This window comes from Anser anser, assembly GCF_964211835.1.
Source record: "Anser anser genome assembly, chromosome: 4".
Taxonomy (NCBI): Eukaryota; Metazoa; Chordata; class Aves; order Anseriformes; family Anatidae; genus Anser; species Anser anser.
Genome location: NC_139724.1, coordinates 9,291,266 through 9,316,266, shown reverse-complemented (window position 1 = coordinate 9,316,266; position 25,001 = coordinate 9,291,266). Strand labels below are relative to the sequence as shown.

Genomic DNA, 25,001 nt, shown 5'->3' with positions numbered 1-25,001 from the left:
TGGTCAGCTGTAGAAGAAAGTAAGTTTCCATGGTGTAAGTAGGTTTCAGAGTTAACAAGCATGTACAAGCAAAGCAAATCATACCTTGTTTGAAGAGTCATTTCATGCTGTCTACAGATATGGGAAATAAATAATGTCTGAGAGAGCTAGATATGATGGGGGGAAGGGCTATTTGTTTACATAAATGCTTAATAAATGCTTACAGTCTGTTTTGTCTGTAAGGATGATACTCCCTGAGAATTTAGACTTTATAAATTAAGTTGAGCCCTGTTCTTAAGTACATTTTAGAACAGCACATGCATCATCTGCTGTGTGCTCTGATTTCCTACTGACTGTATGTCATAATTTAAAATAAACGTGCAGACTGAAACAGAAGGTTTAGCAAACTGGTTGTAATTCTCATGAAATCAGGAAAGCTTAAACAGAGGTGTCAGTCATCACAACAGATTAGGCGTTTCAGTGGTTAGCTATGCTTATAATCTATTGTAAAAAAAAAAAAAGTAAAAAATATCTAAAAGTATTTGCATAAAATTGTGTGTGATGAACAATAGGTTCCTGTATTCCTAAGGCTGAGATTTACCTTCATGTGTTTTGAAATGACTCCATTTTTAGGAATGATTTTAAAAATGACTTTGTTGTTTGTAAATACATGAAGAATAAAAGAGAGATTTTTTTTATTATTTTTTTTTAAACGAGCTGGCAAGCCCTTTGTTTACCTTCCCTCCTCCCCACCACCTCGTCTCCCCCCACCAAATTTGTTAAAGACGAATTGTTGTCCATGGTAACTGCAGAGAATTTGTTGAAAAGCACACTTTTAGTAGACAATGGACCCCAAATATACTGTGGCACAGCTTTAAACTTTATTAAGTCTGTCTTGGACTACTCTCTCCTCTCCCAAGCTAAATGGAAGAAAAGTTTGGCAGCCTCCACGCTGTGAGCGTGATTGATGCCCAGAACATCTGAGGGACTTTTGTGTCCAGCGTGCTCTCCATGAGTGCATAATGTGTGAATACTCAAATAAGGTCAGCCCTTATCACATGTAATCTAGGCCTGAAAGCAGATCAACAGTGACAGTCATACCCCATAAGTGAGAACACAAATCATCCTTGCATGCTTTGGACAAGCTATAGGATTTTCTCCCTTCTCGCTCCCATTTTACCCTTTCCAAACTGGGGGGAGGTGACAGAGCGGAGGGCAAACTTTGGCAGATCTCTGCAAAACAAAACAAAAAAAACATCACCACCACCAAAAAAAAAAAAAAGTAACCAGGAGAGAAAACGTGCCTGGAATACTACAGGGCTCCTTGAGCCACGCCACAGGGGGATGGGGGCTGTTTGCAAGGCAATGGTGTCCCTGCGCACCGGGGCTGCTGCTGCCCGGCATCGTGGAGTGCCCCGCAAGTGGAATGGGAGGGAAGAAACTTGGGCAAAAGATGTTCAACTCACTTCTCCAGCATCTTTTAAGAGTCTTTTCAGAGATTTCTAAGGACGTCAGGGCTTTTGTTGTCTGCCTACCCCTGGGTTTGAATGCCCCAATTTTTCAAAGTTGAGTGAAAGCATCTTTTTGTTCTTTTTGAGTTTGTGCTCTGTGAATAGGGATGCTATGTTTCAGCACAAAGCAAGCGAAAATATTAGCGAATAGTGTCTTAAAGAATTTGTTTCTGCCAGCTTTTGTGGAGAAAGCATCAGTAAGCAGGTTTCATATGAAGGGAGAGCCTTCCATTTGCGGCTATTACTTACTGTAGTTTAAATGCTGGATTGTTGTCTAAACTGGGGGTGGGGGGGAGCAGCAGCAGTGAAATGTTGTTAATTTAGACTTTATTTGTGCTTTGGCTTAGAAAAGTATTTTAATGGGCAAAGAGCTTTTGCAGAACACAGAATATATAAGAAATAGCATAATTAGCAGGAAGAAATCAAAGATACAGTTACATCATTGATGACATTAACAACTATGGAAACAATGATGTCACCCCCTGTGATGTGGGAATATCTTTTCCACATTTATGATATCTTGAAAATTTTCTTTCCAGTTTTGGAAATATGACGTCCCTATCAGTGCAATAATTTGCAGTACTTTTGCTTGTATCCTATGCAAAGAATAAATGTTATAATGCTGAATTATTCCCCAGGACTGAGGGGAAGCTCCATGAACACTAACAGCCTGTCTAGAAGTCTTGTAATTATAACACATTATTGCTTGCCTCATTTATTTATTTATATTGCTTTGTGCTCTAATACCAACAGGATTGCTCTGCCCCTCATTATAAATGTACAATAAAAAACACTGCTTAGTTGCAGCTCACACCTTGAGCTCTGAAGGCATCAGAAGAACATGAGCAAAATGTCTCTCTGCAGTCTCTCTCCTTTCTTTGCTTCCCATAACTGAGGTACCACATCTTTGCTCAGCTGAGTGGGGCAGTATTATACACGTTAAGGTCAGAAACACTGGAGTATGGGATGGGAGGGAAACCTCATGTGTCACATCCATGACTGCTGTGTCTCGAACAACCATGTAATGCTATCTCTCATTTTTTTTTCTTTCTCAAAAGCAATCAAGACATATCTTAAAGTAGTTTATTCTTTCTTTTTGACCACTGCCCCAAGGAGGAATGCAAGTTGATAGCCACGTTTCTTGTATAAATATGCAATGAAATGTAATTTAAGCAAATACACCACTGACTGTCTGAAAGAGTCCTCCTGCCATCAGCACCCTAACAAATATCTATTAGGCACCGGTGGTTAGTGCTGAAAAAGAGCTTGATGAAAGCCAGCTACTTCTAAGAGGTGCTTTACCTCTGTTAATTTTTGTATTCTTCCTTCCAGATCTCTGATTTCCTTCAGTGGGCCAGGCTGGTTAACCCTGGCTGTCCCAACACACGTTGGCTTCAGTTTCTCAGCCATGGTTCAGCTTTCCAGATGTGTTTGAGGCTCTTTCCATCAAAAGCTTTGACCTCACTTCTGCACTCTTGTTACTTAGTTCTCTGGACAGATACAAACTTAAATCAAATACTGATTTTTAAACACTTGTGTTTGCATTAGCCTGCTTTTTTGTGCCATCCTAAAAGCATCCTGGTTAGATTCCCCATACTTTTAATGACAGCCTTCCAAATTCAGACATTTGCAGCTCTGAATTTATCCAGTCATTTATAGTCACAACTGGGCTTTGTGGTGTCTATCCCAGGTGTAATATAATACTAATTATATGGTAATATCAAAAGAATTATGTTGGTGCATCTTGCAGTCTGAAAGATTGATAATATAAGGTTAATAAGCTGAAGGAGTGGCATCCTATGCTAGGTGTATGCAGAAAGATCTGCTCTGTAGCTTTTGATGAAAGATGTATGGCATGGGGCAGTTGGGGATTTTTTGTTTTAGTAATAGAATGGTGTCATCACCATTTTAAATGGTGCTACCAGATGCTAACACATTGCTCTAAGGGTTTTTTTGTGCTTACACGGGAGCTTGGGAAGGACACACCAAGCATTCTTTTTTGAACACAGCATTTACATTAAATATGAACTTTAAGATATTTTTTCTGATGAAAATTGATACCAGCTGTGGAGCAAATCTGTAACAGGACTCCTATTAGGAAATAAATATGTTAGATACTAACATGTTGACTTATTGCTACATATTCTAATGAAAACACGAGAGAGAAAAATTATATTCCAGTAAACAATGTGTTCCATTTCTGTGCATAGAGATGTACATTTGTAAATGCAAAATGGTTTATCAATCAACCCAGCAATGGAGTTTTAAACGAGAGGATGAGGAAAGAGATAATGAATACCCCACATCACTGGGAAGGCGAGAGTAATGCTCGCCATGCTTACAGTGGCTGGGCAAGGCTGAGGACCACTTCGGGCAGATTACCCTTAGTTACGTAAAGTTGAGTTTTGCCTTGCTATTACTACACGTTGCACAGCAAGTGACAGGCAGCTGCTGCAGGAGGTTGTTTCCATTTTGCTGAGCATCATCCAGGATGCGGATCTTCCCCAGAATTTGGCTGCCAGGCTCCTGGTAGCTACGGGAGCATGGCACCAGTACCAAACTGAGCACGCGTAGTAAAAAACAAGCGACTAAATCTACTATTCTCATCCATTTAGAGAAAAAAAAAAATGAGTGTTTTTGTTAACAATTAATTACTACATCTCGGTATGGGGTTCATTTGCAAATGCCAAGTGAGCAGTGCCCCTGCTCCTCCTTTTTGCTCGGTGGCAGTGCGGGGCCTGTCTGTCGTGGCGTGCCCAGCTGTACGCCCCGTCGCAGCGCTGCGTGCGGTGTTTTGGGGCACCACCTGCGTTTTGTTGGGGAGCCCGGGGCACATCCCCGTGCTGCCGCGAACCCTCGTTGCGGGCTGTGAGGAGCTGGGTTACGCTGCGGGCTCTTCCACAAGAAGCGAGAGTTCAGAGACTGAAAACTCAGTTTTCCTGAGGCAACGCGAGGGGCGCGGGGGCTCCGGCGGCGCTGCGCGGATGGATGGCAGCGCCTGAGCGGGTCCTCGCTCCGCCGCCCGGGGCAGAGCCACGGGGAGGCTGCCTCGCCCTCCTCCTCCTCCTCCTCTTCCTCCTCCTCCTCCTCCCTCCCGGCTGCCCAGAGCCCCGGCGCAGCGGCACGGTCGCGACCCCCGATCGCGACGGGGCCGGGGCTTCCCCGGCGTGAGGCGTGAAGCCGCCGCCGGCTGCAGGTAGGTGCGGGGGGCCGGGGGGGTCCCCTCGGGGCCGGGGTGAGGGGGGTTGGGGGGAGCTGTGAATTGAATCTTCCCGCGGAAAGCTCGCTTACGCCTCGGAAAAGTTTCCCTCGTCACCTCGGTCAGCAGCCGGGGTTCTTTTTTTGTTCGCTCCGCTCCTGGAGGACGGGCTGCAAGAGCAACAGGCGTTGTGTGCGGTGGGAAGAGCCAACTTGTTGGCGCTGCCGTCCGAGCAGGAAAGCATCACGCTAATTACGACTGAAAATGCCACTTTTACCCATCGGGAAGCAAAAAAATTTGACATAGCTAATAAGACAAGGGGACGCCAATTAGCGGTAAACAGACGGTAATAAGGCGGGATTTTGATTGACGGCGCAATCCTAGGGGCATTATTCTGGGGGCTGAACGCGTATTAACGAGGGAAACGTATTTACAGCAGCCGCCTTTGGAAACAAGTTCGCTAGGCAGCCTACAAGATGGCATGTTTTCTGTGGTTTGTAAACTGCTGGTGGAGGTGTGCTTCGTTCACGTACGCGTTCGCTGGGAGGAGTGTAAACTGCTCTTTGAAGAGACTTTTTTTTCGTTAAGTGTAGTGTCTTTCAAAAAGTCGCAGATAATTTAACGAAACGTTTGGTGGTTTGGCTTGGATGTTTTCATCAGGAAACAGTTAAGCTGAGTATTGCATCTGAAAAGAAAAATGTACAAGCAAGGTGGTTTTTTCTTTTTTCTTTTTTTTTTTTTTTTTTTCCCCTCCATTAATTAGTCAGCTGCATTTGCTAAACAGTTAAACTTTCCGTGACCTCACCTACAGTCCTTCGGTATCCAGCATGAGCTTTGCTGGTGCTTCAGATGACTTTACTCTGGCTTCCTGATACGACGTGAACCAGCAGTGGCCCCGGTGCAGCCCATCTGTCCGGCAGGCTTCCCTGCGGGAGGAAGCGGCCAGGGTGGCCGCGGGAGCAGCTGGGCTCCAGGAGCTGCTGGGAGCAGGATTTGGGGCTGCAGGAGTCTGTACTGAGCGTCAGTGGTGACATTCGGGTTCAAACCTGCCATCCTTGGTTGATTTTCAGTTCTTTAACCACTGAGAGTGATGTTTTGTGGCTGATTCTTGGCCGAGTGTCTCACCCATTTTCAGCCTCCACTCCCGAAGCTTGTGTAAGAGGCACAGCAGTGAGCATGCTGTCCTGTTCTGCACAGCACAAGCAGGTCGTGCGAGCTCTCGGTGATATTTCAAACGTACTGGAAACCCCCTCCCTGGTCCTGTTCATCGTAAGTGGTACTGACGTGAAGTGGCCCAATTGCTGTTCCACCTGAGGGACAGTGGATGTTCTTGTGGGGACCCCTTGCTACTCCGTCAGCACCCTCTGCTGCCGAAGCGGGGAGTGCAGCTGGGGCTGTGCGCAGCTCCCCCGAAACCAGGAGCTGGCCATAAACGTTTCTGAGTTTTATTAGCTTCTCCATTCCCTTTTAAAATTTCGGTGGGTAAGTGGTCTGAAGTTTGTTTTTTTTTCATGCCATCCCTTGACAAACAAGCGGCTTCTTAGAGTTACCCATGCCCACCCAAAATAAGGTCAAACAGCTTCTAAGGTAGTTTAGAAACCTCGATATCAAACTTCATCTCTGTTTTATTTATTTTTTTTAATATATATATATATATAAATATATATATATATATATGAAATATGTGCTCTTAAAGACATCAGGAATCTCAGTGTGATGACTGACCCTGAAGGCAGTCAGATGTATTCTGACATATGAGCATCTGTAAGGGCATCGTCAAGATCTGCAAAAGAAATGCAGTGTGTTGCTGGAGGATGTGCACAGAAAACTCCTCCTCCTGCCTGGAAGAAACTAAGATTTTTGCATCTCTGCAGAATTCTCAGTGCAAAGCTCAGCATTCAATTGTAACTCCAAAAGACAAGATCCTCAATGTTATTTCTTACCAGCACTGTAGCTGCAAGTGTCAGTAGGAGATTCCCAGGAGCAGGGTTTGAAATCCAGCTGCTCAGGAGCTCAGTTTGCATTGGAAATGTGCTCCCAGCTTCCCATCAGTCAGTAGTCAAATCTTGACTTGATTTTTGAGTGCTTGTACAAACTTTTGAAAATGTAACTAGTGGCCTGTTCAGCACAGGGATTTTTGCCTTTCTGAGGACTGCATGCTTCTTGTTTGCCAGCTCTGCAGAGAGGGGCTGGTGCTGGGGAGCCCGTGAGGTTTCCCCCCCAGTGCTCTCACTGGCTCTGTGCCCTCCTCCTAGGGGCTGAACAGGAGATGGAGGCTGGCCACAAGTCCTCTCAGCAATGAAAGAGAGGCAAAGTGATAGCAACTGAAGCTGCGTGCTTTTGGATAATTTTAGGAGATAAAACCCTGGAAAAAAAACTTGCAAAACTTTGCGCTGTTAAATGATATTGCTAACGTATTTATTTATTTTTCATTCACATGGCTGTAACACTTGGCTTCCTCCTGCCATTTGGGTTATGGGTCAGAGTCCCATTGCTCTAGGCAGTTTCAAGGCCAATTGTTATGAAAAGCATGCTTAAAATCAAATTAAGAGGTCCTTTAAGTAATTCAGTCCATGCCTCAGGCCAAGTGCAAGGTTTTCTAAAGCAGCATTAATTCCAGCTTCAATTTACTTAGTAGATGCCTCCACTCCTTCCCTTCGAAGTTCCTGTTTCTGCGCAAGGTGGTCACGGTAGGGAGATGATTAGGCCGTGGAGCCTACCTTTTGTCTGGAAATAACCCGTGGAGATGCTGGTGGTTCCACACTGTTGGGAGAACTGCAGCTGATGTTAGCGTCAGCGTAACAGCGGGTCTGCGCTGGGTGTAGGGAAACCTACACATGCAAAACCCAGGGCTGAGCGCGGGATCTTGCACTGCTCCAGGGCTGGCGAGCACAGGAGGGTTGCTTGTTGGGCTGTGTCTCTGTTTGCGTGCCCCAGCGCAGTGTTTGCCTTTTTTACGGTGGCCTGACATCGCTTTCTTGTGTCCAGCTTGTAAGCTTTGGTAATTTGCAGATTCTTTTTCAGAGGAAGGTTGTTTGGCAAATTGTTTCTTTATTTGTGCCATTGCATGTGCACGTGTTATGTTATACTGGCTGCGTGTTATGTTATCCTGGCTGAATGGCACGCCAGGTTTTCCTGCTCGCTTGTCCAGTTTCTTGAGAACTATCCTCCAGTTCTTTTCAGCCCAGTAGTAACTGAAGTTTCTGTACGCAAACCTGCTTTCAATGCCTAAATCATTAGTGGAAACATGATGTAAGACCACCCAGGGCAGCCCCCTGCCAAAATCCGCTTGACGCTGCATCCTTCCGTTTTGGTGACAAGTCACTGCTCCATCTTTGGATGGAGAGAGCTCCCTTCCCACCCCACACCCATGCACCCCATGGCCGGTACATCTCAGCCAGATTCTTGTTGCTGTGAGAGCCTGTGCTATGGCAGAAACCTTGCTACAAGGCAAGGTAGTCGCTATGTCTGTTGCTTCTCTTCTGTCCACAAGACCTATGCCTTTTCCTAAAGGAATTTAAATATCTCTGACTTGATTAGTTTTACCTGTGTCAGCAATTACTAATCTTTTTTATCTTCTAGATGTTTGTTGGGTATTTTTGGCTGGATTTAATCTTTTTTTTCTTTTTTTTTTTCCTAAACTTGAGGCCAAAGGGTCATCCTACCAATGGAGGAAGGTCAGATGGAACCACAGATCTTGTATTCAGGATTGAGAAGAAGTGCTTACTAAGCTTAATGATGTGAATGGGAAGGTTGTGCTATTAAGGAAACAGGTGACAAGAGCTCCCCTTGCCAAAACACTTTTTTTCTATTATTATTATTTTTTGGAAAAGTTTCTTCTGCCCCATAATCTGACCAAAGATTATGGTCTGACAAAAAAAAAAAAAAAAAAATCTGATAAAAAAAGATAAATGCAGAGCAGGGGAAGCTGAGTTTTGGGTAAATCACTTCCTTGTGGCATTGCGTAGCTGAATCAGTTCTGTATGTGGGATAACGTGCAAGTCTTAAGATACAGTAAAAATGGAGCTTTACATGGGTTGAGTCCTGGTCCCCTCATTTTTCCATTTTAGGATGTACACAGAATCCTCTCCACTGTCCCACACTGTCCTTGGTGCAGACAAGCATCTTCCCAGCGGGTACAGACCATGCTACAGGACGGTCCTAAACTGCTACAAGGAAACCATAGAGAAATCTTTCTGAATGCAAGAGGGTAGTGTCTGTGGAAAAATGGGAGAGAAAGTTGGAGAAAACTGTGCATGAGCTCGCTGTTTCTTAGATGAGCAGGATGATGCTTATGCCTGTAGTGCTCTCTGTTGGTATGCTTCATCCTCATGCCGCGCACGGAGTGACACATCAGCCTTTACAATCAGCAGATCCAGAGCCACAGGGACTTTGAGTAGTCACAACTGTTAATTATAGCTGCAATCTGGTGAATACATAAACCTGATGTAACAAAATTCCTCGGTGTAATTACTTGTCACACAGTTCGCTGCTCAAGGGATTTAGCAGGCAGTACTGCACTTCAGTTTAATCCAAAAAAAAAATAAAAAAATTGTGTTCACCTGCTGGTCTAGTTGTCACCTGGCAAAGAGCCAGGCTGCTGCCTCCCAGCTGCAATATTTGGTGCTCATCCATGGGCTCTAACACTCCGAACCTTGCAGCTAAATTTTTTTGCGCTTGGAAGATACGAGCTGACGTCGTTTGGCTGGTGCGAAGCTGAAGGATGCAGTGCGAAGGCTGCATTGCTTTAGGGGTAGGGGTGCAGCACCGTTGCTTAGCACGTATCTAAAGTCATTTTTTTAAGTGTAAGGTGATCCCGGTTGCCATATGGCAAAATGCACTGCGAGTATGAACACAGCTGTTAAATGCATAACCATGACAGTGTGCTCAGGAGTTTTTTACTGCAGCTATTATGTGGTATCCCCAGCTATTAATCTCTCGCTATTAATCAGCAATAAAAGTGACCTGTGGTGAGCATCGCAGACACTCGAAATCCGATCTCTTCAGCATCATACCTGCAGGGAAGATAGCAGTATTTGGGTCTTCCTTCCTTTTTTCCCTCCTTCCTTGTTTTCCTAGGAGCTGCAGTTCAACCTAGGACACGCAAAGCATACTTTGCACCCACTTGCTATGAGCAGGAGTTTATCAGTCCTGGAGCGTCTGGTCCTCAGCTATCTGGCCTTGACAAAGATACCGGGATTGAAGGCCAGGCTTGTTTTGCAGTTTGGCAAATGCTTCCCTCTTACAATTTTTGGATGCCATTTGTCCCAGATTTGTAGCTAGGATGCAGAATATTTAAGTGGACCAAAACAAGATGTGTCATTTGTTAACCAAAGTAACCATGAAGTGTTTGCTCAGCAGGTCCCTCCAAACACCTACAGGATTTTAAATGGAGATGGTCCTTCTGAGGCTGTCAGGACCGCTCTCTTTCTTGAGTACTTGGCAGACGTGGAGGCTTAACTCCTGGAAAAAAATAATAGCTCTAGCATATCATTTTGCTTATCAAGACCAGGGATTAAAAGAAAGTCAGTCCTATCAGTCTATTAACTTCTCTTTTCAACTCTCCTATTTTTCAGTAGTTTATGCTGCAAATTGACAGTAAGAAGATATTGCCTAATATTTTCTATGAGCAGATTTTTAGACTGTTGCTTCAGACACTGTGTTAATGTAAGTAGAACTCATCATTCCTCTGCTGAAATCTGGCATTAAATTAGCTTAGCAGATAAAAGATCCTCATTTCCTAGTGTATAAACATCCCATGAAAAGAAAATAGAATATTTGTGCCACTCTTTTGAAAGAGAGTTTGGGAAGCATTGCTTGCTGTGCTTCTTCAGGTAAATTGCAGATCTCCTTTGGGATGTTTCCAGTGTCGTGGCTCATTCTGTGTCCTTGTAATGTTGGCAGGAGGTATTCAAGTAGCACAAGGAAAGCGGGAGGAGTTGGAATTGTCTCTGGTTTGCTGAAGCCAGGGGTCTCATACTCAGTGAGCAACACAGAGAACTGCAGCCCTGTTATTATTAATCCACAGAAAAAATGTTACTGTTGTGTATTGGTTTTGCTTTGCTAAGAAGACCACATCTGTTTGCACTAAGTCACAATTCCTGATGTGAATGGGTATTTGTACTGAGCAGGGTTTTGAAATAATTGAGTGCTAAACTATCAGAAGGATTAACTCCCTAAAAACCTCTTCCGGGCTTCCCAACCCCAAAAGGAGAGAGAAGAGCATGTGAAAGAGAGCACCACCCTCTCAAAGACATTTGCCTCCAAAGTGATGAAAGGTAGGAATGGCTAGGAAATGAAAACGTCATCCTACTCACTGGTAGCACGTGCTATTGTGGTAGCAGATCTGCTGGGACAGACAAGACCTGGACCATGCAGGGAGATGTTTGCTGGTTTGGGGGGTTTCATGCAAGATGTGTATTACTGGAAAAATGGGGGGTATTTTGTGCTTCTATAGCTTCTAAACATTATCTTAATTCACTGTTCTGTTGCTGTGACTCTTTCACCAGATTGAGTTTTTCTTTCACAATTCTTTTTAGGAAGCCAATACAAGGAAAATGTGAAGTTTTGATGAACAGATAGTGTGAAAGTGTCTCTTTCAGACTATACTAATTTGCTTAAATATCTGAAAATATTCCCTTAAATGTTTAACGAGGATTTTTTCATTCCAGCAATATTCTGTGTCCAGGGCACAGTGTCGTTACACAGAATAGCGTATGTGATCTGAGCTCTTTCCCAGCCTTCAAAATACTAAACCTTTAGGTGGATAACGAGTAAAACATAGTATTTCGTTTGTGTGTGTTGTTTATAAATGCTTGATACACCAGTGTCAGAGTCACTATTTGTGGTCGCTGTTTCTGGAATGAGTGGTTTGAATAAAAGCTGAGCAGTCTGCAGGAAACATAAGCATCTCAGAAGCTCATGTGAATACCGCTGCTGTAACCTACCCTAACTTGGTTGGGTGAAAAATGTGGTTTCCTGTCTTCATTCGAAAAAGTGTTTTTCAGGCTTACTGACATGCATCCTGCAAATTTAATTTTCATAAATATTTCATCTCTTTCTTATGCTCAATTTAATCTATCAAAGCCACACAGTGTAAGAGACATCTGGGATTGTGCTTAAGCAGCTGGGTTTCATTTGCAGAAGGTTTCTAGCAAATTTCTTGTTCTTGCCAGCCACAGAGTGTCTTGGTGACTTTGCAGTAGCATTGGGAAATTCAGCATGTGGTATATAGCTTCGGAAACAAATGGGCTTAGTTTCTTTCTTTACCTGAGTTAGGTACCATCTAAGGCTTTTAATGGATGGCTCTGTCCTATGTCTCTGTGTCTGGTCAGCTCAAGCAATAAGAGAATTTTTACATATGTTAAGTATCTTATTAAAAAGATAAAGCAGGAGTAGTATTGATTCCTCCCTTTTATTATTACTTTCTAAATGTCCATACGAGAAAATGAAGTGACTAAAGATTAAACTGTAGGGAATCCTAGCAAATCAGAATCAGAAATGAAGACATTCAAAATACACAATTTGCTGGTGTGCAGGTTCACTCTGTGCAGAAGTTGCCATGATTTGTGTGAGCTGTGCTAACTTTGTTACAGACTGAACTTTTACAGCAACCAGCTAGATTTTCCTTTAAAAAAGAAGCACAGAGATCACATTCTGAAATGTAATGATTAGCGAGCCAATTCTATGTTGACATAAGTTGCAATCAAATTATATATGTATACGTTTAAATACGTGGTGTGAAGTATGAGGATAAAAGCAATTCCTGTACTTCCCAGACCAGTACATACTGCAACGGTGTATGTAAGCCAACGTTATTTCCTTTTGGCAAGTCACTTTTATCAGAAATAAAAGGGAGACGTGAACATGGGGTGGTCTTTTTCCTCACTGGTGGCTTTATCGTAGTTTGTCTTCTTTCCTCCTGCCCAAATAGATGCTACTTATTGTGTGGTATTTGAAGCTCTTATTCACCAACTAAAATGCATAGATTATGCAGGATCATTGTGCAGAACAGAAGTATGTGACATTGGGTTGATGAAAAGGGGTGTTCCTGAGGTACTCCCCTCTTGTAGATGGATTCGTTGTGTCCCACCTTCGTTGGGCAACCCAAGGGGCCCCTGGGACATGCTCCGATTTATTCTTTCAGGGCAGGTTAGCAGTTGGAAGCTGAACTCAACTCCATTTTTCTAGTCTTAAATCTGAATGCCTCTTGAGTAAATCAATATCATGTTATACTAACCTTTCTGTTGTGATATGAGAACTCAATATTTCTGTTTAAGAAGCTAAATATATTTTATTTGAATATGGAGCACCAAATAGATTTTGTTGAATGAATGAGAGCTGCCTGTGGGAAGCCACCAGCTGAAAATACAGCTACAGATGAAGAAATAACATCGCCTTCATCTGAATCTGTCACTAATGCCTTCAGTTTCATGAATAAATTTAGGCTTCAGGAGCATTTTTTCTGATCAGTTTTCAAAGACCTGGAAGGTCTCATAAATGCCACTATTTGTTAAATGTACTTTTCTTCACGTTCGCTTAACAGTTTGGTTGTCAGTAGCTGCCTGAAGGTGTACTTAGGTTTATGAATTTTGTTGCTTTCTATTTATCTTCCAGTTTATGTGCCAGGAGGCATCAGTAAAAAGAAGGAAGGTAAAAAAAAGTCTTCCATGATTATGATTTTTTTTTTTATTTTTATACCTGATTTTGTCCAAATCTGTTGTTATTAACAATAAAACGGGGGTGGGGGGAGGGTGTCAGGAAAAACTCTGGTTATAGCTGCAATAAAGGAAATTTAGAGAGGTTTCTTACTGCAGATAGGGATAGACACTTGAGATTTCCTGATGTGAATGTCGTGGAGCCAGAGAAGGAATGAGGCTGGAAAGGGACCTCTGGGGTCCATCTGGTCCAAACCCCGGCTCAAGCAGGGCCACCCAGAGCAGGCTGCCCAGGACCACGTCCAGGTGGCTTTTGAAAATCTCCAAGGAGGAGACTCCACAACCTCTCTGGCAACCTGTGCCAGTGCTTGGTCATCCACACAGCACAGAAGTGCTGCCCGGTGTTCGCAGGGAACCTCTTATGCTCCAGTCTGAGCCCACTGCCTACTGTCCTGGCACTGGGCACCACTGAAAAGAGCCTGGCTCCGTCCTCTTTGCACCTTTCCTTCAGGTTTTTATATGCATTGATAAGAATTAGGTGTTGTGTTCATCAATTTAAACACAAGTGTCTTTTATCCTGTTTAAAGTAAAATAATGAGTGTGGTGTGAAATTTGGATTGTGGTTTCAAAACTCATTAAAATGTGTATGAATTAAAGGAAGAAATGGTAAGCCAACAAATATGTATATTATATATATAAAGATACAGCTGTCTGTGGAGGTGGAAATGTTACAAACAAAAGGTGTTTGAGAAGGGTGTTTTTGTCACTGGAAGGAAGAAAGATAAAGAACAATCAAAAGAAATAAGGGGAATAAATTCTGTGAGTGGAGTACTTCCCCTGGAAATAACGTGGTCCTGATCTGCAGCAAGTTTTTAAAGTTTGCAGCAAATTTTAAAGTTTGTAGTTTTGTAAAGCTTGCCTTAAACTGACGCAAACTGACTTTTCTCAGGGCCAGAGGGAGTTGCAGTGCTTTATAAGAACCGGGGAGGATTCAAGATGGAATATCTACTGTCATTGTACTTCAGGATTTTTTTTTTTTTAATATAATGTTGTAACTTTTCCATAAACCACTCAGAACTTTGGGTGGAAAAAGAACTAGTCTCCTTGGAGCTCTGCAGACATGCACTTGGGTCATGTACATTTTGTTTAGTAACAAAATAATACCACCAAAGAAGAACAAACTAAACCTCATAAACCAATAAAATGAAATGGCACTAAGTTATGGAAGCACATAAAGTGCCTGGACAGTCGTTTATATAAAAACCTAACCTTTGTGACCAAGTTTCTTCCAGTCCCAGGAAGTGTCTGCCAAGCACATTACCCTTAAGCATGCTTGTGCACTAACCTGTCACTCCACCACCCAAAATGTGTTCACATTAGCTTAACGATATGTTGCTTTTGTAAAAAATACATGACTTTATGTTTATTTTAGGTAGAAGAAATAACGGCCTAGCTGATGTAAAAAAGAAGGGAAAATCTGTTTCTAAAACACACTGTTTTTAAAAGGTGAAGAAGCTCCTATTTTTCCGCAAGTTCTGTAAGAAACTTGTAAGAAACTTGTTTGTAGTTTCTCCTATGTGTTTGGAGAGCTAGGAGGGGATGTAATCCTTAGGTTTACAACCTCGGACGCCAGCATCCACTAAAGACAAATACTCGCACCTTTAGGTTTTTACATCCTAGGATAAACACAACGTTGTTTCTGGAAAGCTACTTCATGCTTTTTGGTGGACAGTTGTTAGATGGACACTGCGTTGGAGAAGGGCTGCATGCTTGCCATTGGAAGCTTGTTGGCAACTGGAGAAAACAGGAATTAGTGAGAAAATTCCCATGACTGGTGTCCTGCTCTCCCTTCCCTCCAAACTGCACGTTTCTGCCAGTGGGCAAACATGTTCTGTACCTGACTAGAAGAGCTAGAGGAGCTCTGTGATCCTGTAGTTAGGTTTAACTCTTATACTTGATATCAAAATGGATTTGAAGAGCTCACTAAAGATGTTGTGTAAATCTTATTATATTGTATAGATCTAAAAGATTTATAACAGTTTGTACCTCTGAAACTGTTGGCTGAAATGACAAGTGTTTTTTTTTTATTGCATGGCAGCATTGATGCTTTTGATATTTTCCATATTTGTCAATGTGCTTTGTTTCTGCTGTGTGGACAATGTTTTTTTTTGGGGGGTAGAGTTACAAATGGCATGTGAAAGAGGCATCAAACCCATCACAGCAACCATTTGGAATAAAAAAAATCTCTTTATTTTTCCTCTCCAAATCTCTCTTGCCTTTTTAATGTTCCATCTTGGTAGTAATAGAAGAGAGGACCTTATCAAAGGAAATGATACAGCCAGATTTTATGAATATGCAATTTATTGTTCAGTCTACTAATGACCTTTTAGAGATGTAAAATCAGATTGGGATTTCGAAATCTTAGGTTCTTTTTGCAGCTCTGTAATGTAATGCCACTTAGATGGACATCCGTTTTGCAGATCTAAATCCATAGGCATTCTTTGGTTGAATCAAATTCAGATGATTTCAGTGAGAGGCACAAAGATACCTTTGTGAATCTGGTCCGCTCTCGTTTCACCTTCTATCCTGCAAAACGGAAAATAATAATACAATCTGACTCCACAGAGCTGTTTACGAGAGACAGTAATTGGGAGCAGCTGTCTCCACTGGTGACAAAGGCCATAGAAATATGTGTAGATAGAGATATATAAACAGCAACAGGCTGTTTCTATTCCGCATGCTGGACTAAATTGCTTTCCAAATTTGTGTAGCCCTATGGCAGCCCATTTAGACTACGAGCTTGTTTCATGTTACATGCCCATCATTTTTTTTTCAGTGCAGCATAATGTAAAATCACATTGAACAAATTTCCATCACAGAATGGAAAAGGGTTTTGTCATTTTCTGGTCTCATAGCCACTTGTGAAGGCAACCATGTTCTGGCCTTATCACAAGGACAATAGGAGGGGTGTAGTGGAGAAAAGGTTTGTATCATTACCTCAGTACTCCAGACTGGTTTTAGGTTGATCTCTTGCCTGATCTGGACCAAAGAACTTGACCAAACCCTTAATGCACCCAAACTAGTAAGTTGTACGGTGAATAACATGGCATTTAGAAAGACAGCTCATGGAGCTAAAATGATGGCAAGTCAGCAAGTGCTACCCGGTAAGCTTTATATTCAAAGTATGTACTGTTACCCCTGGAAAAAAAAAAAAAAAGGCATGAAAATACCATTAGTAGAGTTGTTTTCAAAATGTCTGTGTTAATGTTGCATGCAACCTTTGTTTGACCTCTGTGCGTATGCATTACTATGCAGTCTTTAATTACATGATAACAGATTAGCTTTTCCATTGGACCCCTGCTTTGTTCAGCCCCAAAGATGGGCAGCACTCGCTTAATGAGCCCCTATTCAGTATTTTGTTTTCCTTGCATTGTTCAACGTGTGACCATCGCCTTATTTACTGCATGCTATTCAAACCCTGCTGAGGCTGTAATTATTAATTTCCTCGCATTTTTTCATGAGACACCCATCATTACGGTATCTAAATGTTCATTAACTTCAGTTTCACAAATCTCCCCTGGCAGACAAAGAGGTATCTGTACCCAACGTTGCAGATGGAGCGTTGAGGCAGAGGGCAGTTCAGGTTAGAAGCAAACACCGAGGCTGTGGTTTCCCAGTAGGGATAAACCAGCCTCACTTGGCACGCTAGCAGCAGGGTATCCCTCCCCGGTGTTGTTCCCTCTCCAGTGCTTAGGCAACCACGTGGTGAAGCAGATTGGTGATGTGATTGCAAAATTGCTTCACCAAAACAGAAGGAAAACCAGTTTTTGAGCGGGCTTTCTACTTCAATGGAAGCACACTCCTACGTTGGCTGAAGCCACTCCTGGGATCACACCATCGTTCTACCTCATGCTTGGTCTGAGGTGCCTTGGGCTCGATCCTTTGGCACTTACTGAAGTTAAAATAAAGCCTTCCTGGTGTTGGTGGTACTTGTGAGTACTTGCTGATTTGACCCAGGGTTTTTAGGTTGAGCATGCAGAAAATTGGAGCAAAGAACTGCATGCCATGTGAGCAAAGGGTGGCTTAAATAGTTCTGCTGGTTTCACACCCAAGTAGTGCTGGGAGAAATAGGATACTGCAAGGCATTTAGCTGCATTGCTCAGAAATCATTCTTCTATTTGTTTATTTATTTATTTATTTATTATTCCTTTTTTCTACTTGTGTTCATTACCTTTTAAATTTCTGGCAAAAAAAAAAAAAAGGATTCTGCAGGCAAGAATAATTATCCCTTATGAAACAAACTTGCAAGACTGTTACTATAGCATCTCCTGTGTGGGTGGGTGGTTCAGCTGGTTATTTTTTAAAGTGTTCCTGTAGTATAACAGGGTTTTACTTGTAGTTTAGACTCTCAAAAAAAGCAAATTGAAAACAGCAGTCCCATCATGTAGTGCATAGACCCATCGTGCCAAAGCATGATGCAGCACGACACCCAAGCATATCCACTGCACGCAACTTCTCCCTTGAGTGAACAGAGTAAGTGGCACAAATAATAGGTCACAAATCTCTGTCTCTCTCGCTCTGGGAAGGGACAGGACGTTTTACGCGGGCCTTGCCGATTTTCTACAGCAGAGCAACGTGATTCAGCAAGCCTCAGTGCCACGCTGACCTATAGAGAAGCATGACAAATTTTTCCCCTTCTCATCCAGCTCCTCCCTTTCCCACTTTGTTGTCCACAGCCCGTTCTCCTCCTTCGAGCAAGTTTATATAGTTTCCAGTGCTCTGGTTTCTCAGCTCACTTCTGTTCCTTGTCAGGCCTATCAGTTTCACCTGCAGTGTGGTTTTTTTTTTTTTTTTTCCTGTACTGTTTTAAATTATTTTTACTACAAGCCTGTAATATTTAAAGATATTTGTCAGTCTCTAGGTTTGCGTGCATTTGTTAAGGAAAAAATCAAACTATATGATATACTTATGCAGAAGTCTTTTCCTTGCACTCACACTGTCAGTAGTATAGGACTAATAGAAATCAAAGGTCATGGCAGTGCATGCACCCAAGGTCTGTTCAAATGAACAGTGAGTTTTTGGTTTTTGGGGAAATGTTTAAAATAACACTCAACATAGCACCAGAATGGCATATGCCTGGTTGGCATTGAGTTTATGATTCGCTGCATGGGTTATAGCCTCTACACAATTCGTTTCTATAGGAGGGAGGACCTCTGCGTATCAGGTTATTATCAGGATCAGGTTATTACGTGGATGTTTTTTGTATCCCTGTAATACCTAATACCACCTGGCAGAGATTTTTTTTTTCTTTGCTATATGTTGCAGAATGGAACAAAAGTATATTTCTGATGTTGTTAACAGTCAGCTGTCAGGTGTTTTAACTTTGCAGCACAGGGAAGATATTTGCTCTTCTCTACCAACTTTCAGCCCTTGACTCTGAGAAAGGAATTGCTCACTTAGGCAGGACAGGGCCTTTTCCTGTCAGCAGCTGGGAGAACGAGGATTGCGTTCTCTAAACAAAGCTCAGCCCTGTTGTCAGGGCTCTCTTTTCAGAAAGTCTCCAAAACAATAATAACAAAAAGGCAGGTTTCAGGGAGCGTTCCTTTAAAACACCTGTGTGTGCTTCCCAAAGCAGGATGATGAGTGCAACATCCTTGCAGTGCAGCGCGTTCCAGTGGTGTATCTGCGGCTGCCTCTTTGAAAACACCCTGGGCACATACCGTAAAGAAATTCAAGTGATTTCTGCAGTGCTGCAACTGCTTGTTGTCTGTTTCCTTAAACCCCTGAGAACAGGCGTGAAGGAACTCTTTCAAACAGTATTTTTCTTCCCTTTTTTGAAAACATTCTTTTGCGTGTTACAGACCTATGCTACACACATAGCATTATTATTGTTAGTAAAGCAATGGTGTCACTTGGCAGTTTCAGTCCAGCAGAGCTGACTCTTTTTAACATGCTCTCCATCTTCTTTCTTGTGCATGGCCATTGTTTCTTTGACTATTTATTGTCTACATTGACTCTAGGCTGAAAATATTGCTGTCCACCTTCCCCTATAAATTAACAACTCACATGTTTGTGCATACGTGGCAATTCTATGGTAAAGGCAAAGCTCTCCAGTAGTGCGTAAAGAAAAAGCTTTAGAAAGGAAAATGTTACGTGTTCAGACAGCCAAGTCCCAACTGGCAGAAGCTACCACTTGCAAAAATTATGTATGTTGAATGTGGGCAAAAACCCAAAATTATGTTGTTTGTTGTAACTTCATTTTGAGTCCTTTGAAAGCTCAAGATATATATATTTTTAAAATTAAGTCACTCTTTCTTTCAAGCTATTGATCAGTCTTTTGGAAAAACACAAAGAAAATAACAATGATTATATAGATGGAACTGAGCAACTCCACAGATAAATTGCATTAAATAAAGGTCTGGAGACAAATGTGTAACGGATTATTTTACTTGAAAAAGATGCTTTCTTGCTCTCATTTAAAATAATCTCAGCGGAGATTAGAAAACATGGACAGAGCCACAGTGTGGTTTTTAATGTTGCATTGTTCCCCTGATATTAAGCTATTGTGACCAAAGAAATGTGCTGCAAAATCAGGTTCGGTGTGTAGTAAAAACAAAATGTTTTAATTTAGCCCAGAGCTTGCTGCAAATTCTGAATCTCCGGAGTTGAGAAAATGCTGTAGTCTCATTATTTCCAAAGCTTCTGTGTCTCTTCAAAACAGTGTATCCCCTGAGTTCCTTAGCATTTCTGCAACAGCAACTCTCTTTTTTTTCTTGTCTTTTCTTCTCTCTGGTGACAACAGTCATGATTTCAGACTGCCAACAAGACTGATCCTGTATTTGATCCAAACTCTTACTCATATTCTGATGTCAACACAGTAACAGCAACACAATTTTCTTGACTAGAGCTCTGCGGAGGAAGGACCTTTTGATTTGGTGGAGAGCTAACTAATAGAGTGTCCTGATACACATTTTGTAAATATTACGTTGAAACATTTTGTTTTTAGATTATTTTCTCTTTTGTTCAGTAGGTCAGATTAGAATTTAAAGTGTTCTGAAATAAAAAGGTGAAAGTATATAAGAAGTGTTGATGCTCTGAAAATTAGAAGGCGTGGATGAGTCTTGACTTTGCATTTTTGGGTAAACTTACACAGACTGACAGAAGGTGAGTCTGGAAGGAAGTTTGAGTTGTCTCCTCTGTCCCTCTACCTGAAGGCAGGTACAACTGTAGCTGAGCTATTTCTGACATATTTGTCTAAACGTATTTTAAAATGGGCGCAGGCATTTATTCTGGTACCTCCGTAGACAACCTGTTGCCATTCTTAATTACACTTAAAAATAAAATATCATTTTGAGAATGTCTGAGATCTCCGTTGTGTAACTTCAGCTGTTATTTCTTGTCCTCTGCAAGTACATGTGGAATAAAAACGTGTTTCATCTTGCTTCATAGAGACCTTTTCCTTACTTCAGAGCTTGGCCCATGTCTCTAGACTAAACAAACCCTGTCAGTTTAATCTCTCCTTGCAGTTCATTGTTTTCCCATTTGTGACGAGCCTTGTTGCTGCTCTCTGGACTTTTTTCACAAGTTGCTGTCTTTCTTGAGAGATGGTGCCCAAAGGAAGATGCTGCTCCTGAAGAAGCTTTCCCAGCCCCGAGCAGGAGGCTTGTTTGTCCTGTCTTACACAGAGCAGCCTATGGATGCCTCCTGAGCCAGTAACTGCTTTCTCATACAATATTATACTGATGGCTTGATTTAGTCTGCGACCCACTGTCTATTGCTGCAGGTTATTGATTGAGTCAGTTGTTCTCTGTGTTGTGTTTGTGTGGCAGATTATTACTGCTTATTCTTTGGACTCGTCCTTGCTGAGTTTATGGTATGTCAGAAGTGTCTCGGATGGAGCTGTCATCAATGTGCATTGTTACTGTAGTCAATAATCACAATAATTTTATAAATAAGGGAGCTTGGGGTCAGGCTGAAGCTAGAGGATATGGTCATTTCTGGGGCAACATTTGAAAAAAAAACAACCAGCAAACCTGTGAAAATAAAAAATAATAATTTGCAACATTGCTTGACTGAAGCCAAATGATAATAGTTCCTTTGCATTTGTATGATTGTTATAAATCACACGGTTTATGAACTTTTAACTTGGAGATATGAAAGTGTGTGGTGCACATGCACAGCTTGTCTCAAACACATGTGAAGGAGGATGGCCGCAACAGGCAAGAAAAGGATAGGCAGAAGCAACGGGTGTTGAGAAATTGCCAGCTTGCAGCAGGAGGAATGGTTCTTGATGCTACCATAGCTGAGCGTCCTAAGTGTTTCTGGTGGTGTGGTCCCACTCTAGGAGAAAGTCACTCAAAATTAGTCACGTTCCTCTTATTTTCCACTGCTAAGGTGATGTAATTCTTTGGAATTTCTCATCAAGTGAAACAGCATTTTCTGGTTTCTTTTGTTTGGATGGTTGATTTTGTTTTTGGAAAGGAGATAAAAGAGTTTATCTTGTTCCAGGTAATAAGGGACTGAAAATAGACCCTTCAGTCTTAATGTGTACTACTAGATATATCCATTTAACATAGAATCACAGGATGATTTGGGTTGGAGGGGACCTTTAAGGACCATCTAGCTCTGATGGGGCTTCCACAGCTTCTCTGGGCAGCCTGTTCCAGTGCCTCACCACCCTCTGAGTGAAGAATCTGGGTATGTCTTTCTTAAGAAATGGTTATGCCGGGTGTTAAATTAGAATGACTACGTGTACATACATAGAGTAAAAAAATGTGTGGAGTGGTGCAGAGCTGACCCGAGACCTTATTAGCAACATAGGCATGATGGACGGGCTCAGTGCTACCCAGCAGAAGGCAGGGGAGGGAGCTGGACCTGGGAAGTGTGGGGTCGGGAGACAGGGTAGAAAGCATCCTGCTGCTGGGCGATGGCAAGGGTTTGTGTGGGACGCTGGGCCCACTGCTGCTCGTGGTCTGCTCGGTGTTCATGATTCTGCTTTCGGTACCGGCAGCTGCCTCTGTAGCAGAGCCGTGCCTGCCAGGCACTGCAGCCGCGTCGCGTCCCGCTCTGCTCGGAGAGGTCCTCGCCCCCCCGGCCTGCCGTCCCCTGTACCTGCTTCCTGTCACCCCCAATTTCACATGTCACTATTCTCGCTAACCTTTTCAAATAATCCAAAGAATATGTGATTGACATCTGAAACAACACATTTGTTCCCAGTAGCAAAGAGTAGACCCAGAGTAACTTATTGTAAAGCTCTGTTTTTACCAGACAGCAATCCATATTGAAGCTTATTAAAGTCATGTGTTCAATTTTTTCATAATTGCCCCCATTCAAACCGTGGCAGGCAGCCAACAAAGCACTAAGTGGAAGTTTCTGTCGGTCCACCTGTCTTTCTGTAGCTAACAAAGTGTGCCGTTTTTTGTCTCGTAGACGTTACACAATTCATTGTCAGAGGAACTTGTTATATATAGACTTAAAATAAATTAGTTCTAGACAAGGCCAAAGCCATTCAACTATACTTCTTTGTATAGTAAGTCATGTATTTATTATACAGAGTGACACGTTAATACTTTGTTTGGGTGGAGAGCTTATTCTTAAACCAGAACAGGCAATTCTGGTTCTTGGCCATATATTCTTCTGTTAAATATCCTAATTAAAAAGGACAACATCTTGAGCAGCGTGAGTTTTAGCAAGGGTACCCACCTATCTCTGCTTCTTTGCTTCATCAATTAATTGGAAGCTCCCCTCCTGCAAAGGTTGCTGCTCTGGGGCCATCGACCTCTGCCAAAGCCCAGTTTACAGCTGCACTTTCCTTACACTGTGCTTCAAACCACAGAAGGAAGTTAGAGATTGCCCCACATGAGACTAATTTGAGAAGTGGGAAATTAATTTTATAGCCTTTCAGGATGCAAAGGTCTCTCTCTCCCCTTTCCCATCCTTCCTTCCTTCCTTCCTCAAGTGTACCACTCCTGATTTCTACGAATAACAGGTATGCATTTCATCAAACCTGTAATTAATTCATATTTGGAAGTGTCTTTGGAATTAGAAAGTTGACTCTAGGAGAAGCAACACTGGCAAAGCAAAGCAAAGCAAAAAAAATCTCCTGCTTTCTGTCAGAACAATTCATCTTGAAAATTTTCTTTGCCTGCAAGGAGATTGGCAAAGACAGCTGTTGCTTCATCCTGGAAAATGGCCCAAAACAGGTCTTCCGTAATCTAAAAAAAAAAAAAAAAAAGTTGCTGCAGTGTTTTTTTTTGTTATAAGCAGTAAGTTTAGCAGCAGGATTTTGGATTTTATTTTATTTCTGCTATACAATTCAGGTGTGCTGAGGCATATTTATAGAAGAAAAGAAGCAAGCCAGCAATTTAGCTTGCTTGGCCATTAACAGTGAAGCGCTTCTGGATGATCTAAGAAAATTCTTCCCTCTGGGAGAGTGATCTCATCATAAGACTGGAACCTTAATTTTGGTGATACCCAAACCGTCAGCATGTGGTTTCCTTGTCCAGCTGGTTTGTGAGCAGCCAAGTATCATGTTTGGTCAGGCCTGAAGGGGAGTAAAACCTGGTCTCTCTTGGCTCAACTTTAAGCCTCTCTTACTGTTATGTAGAACTTCTTGCTTTTATAGACTGCCTGCTCTCCTGGAAGGCTTTTTCTGATACATTTTCCCTCTTCACTTTCTACAGAAAGACTCATAGGCTTCCTTTGACAGGGTGTTGCCCCCGTTTTAGACATTTATATTAAAACTCTTTAGCAAAATTCATTTTGAATTACTCAAATTCAAATGCAGGGATGCATTGCTAGCTTTTTGTTGTTGAGAAACTTGAATAAAAGAGAGGAAAGAAAGGATATTGAAGAGGTTTTCCGTGCTTAAATTCTTGTTAAGGTTGGGCCAGTGGCTTGTGTCAGGTGACTGGGCATATGACTCGTCCTTTGTCTAATAGGTTTTTTGGTTTTAAATGTTTTTACAAGATGGATTAACTTTTGTGACCTGTTTTTCCAGGGTGAACATAAAAGTGATTCAGACAAAGTTAGGCCTAATCAGGATTAGCTCCTTTTGTTGATCTCACTGGGAAGAATAACCAAGATGATTTACTGTTTTGTAGATGGAACAAAACAGAGCAGGATAAATTTACACACAATTCAATCTAGCTACTTGTTTGAGCAATGCAGAAATTTATCCTTTAGTTACACCTGAAGTATGCACATTGATCTAGCATGAAGAAGAGAAATAATCTCCCATCTCTGCCCATGCAAAGACATTCATGCTCACCTGGGAGATCTGGGTTTTGATACGTGCATCTCAATTCCTTTGGAAAGACCTCCCAGTATCTTGATGATCTGCTAAATAATTTGAAGACTGTTATAAACACGTTTATTAAGCACTACAGTCTCAGTCTATTCAGGAACAAGAAAATGGTCTTCTTACCAAAATGAGGGGCCTTCATCTAAATTTAACTAAACAGGGATTATTTGTCTAAGGTCTTTCACACAGCCGTACTGTGGGGGTCTTTCACCACAATAATGCTCGCTAAGATCTCTATGTTGTTTTATCCCTTTTGAAGGAAATGCCAGAGCTTTGAGTTTCATTTTCAGCACCTCCCCATAACATATCTCACCGTTTCTATACACTTAACGTGTCTGTTCACAAGTATGTCT

General features: G+C 42.1%; 1 protein-coding gene across 14 annotated transcripts in view; it reads left to right on the top strand.

Annotated features, from left to right (window-relative positions):
• The window catches only part of BMPR1B (bone morphogenetic protein receptor type 1B), a 265,345-nt gene that overhangs the window by 180,216 nt on the left and 60,128 nt on the right, over positions 1-25,001 (top strand). For 2 of the 14 annotated variants that reach the window (XM_083834579.1, XM_083834578.1), the window contains one exon: positions 2,823-4,686. The exons of the other annotated variants lie outside the window; for them this stretch is intronic. The gene's annotated coding sequence lies outside the window, so the exon portion shown is untranslated. Of the gene's footprint in view, positions 1-2,822; positions 4,687-25,001 lie in introns of those variants that run through there. 14 annotated transcript variants of the gene reach the window in all.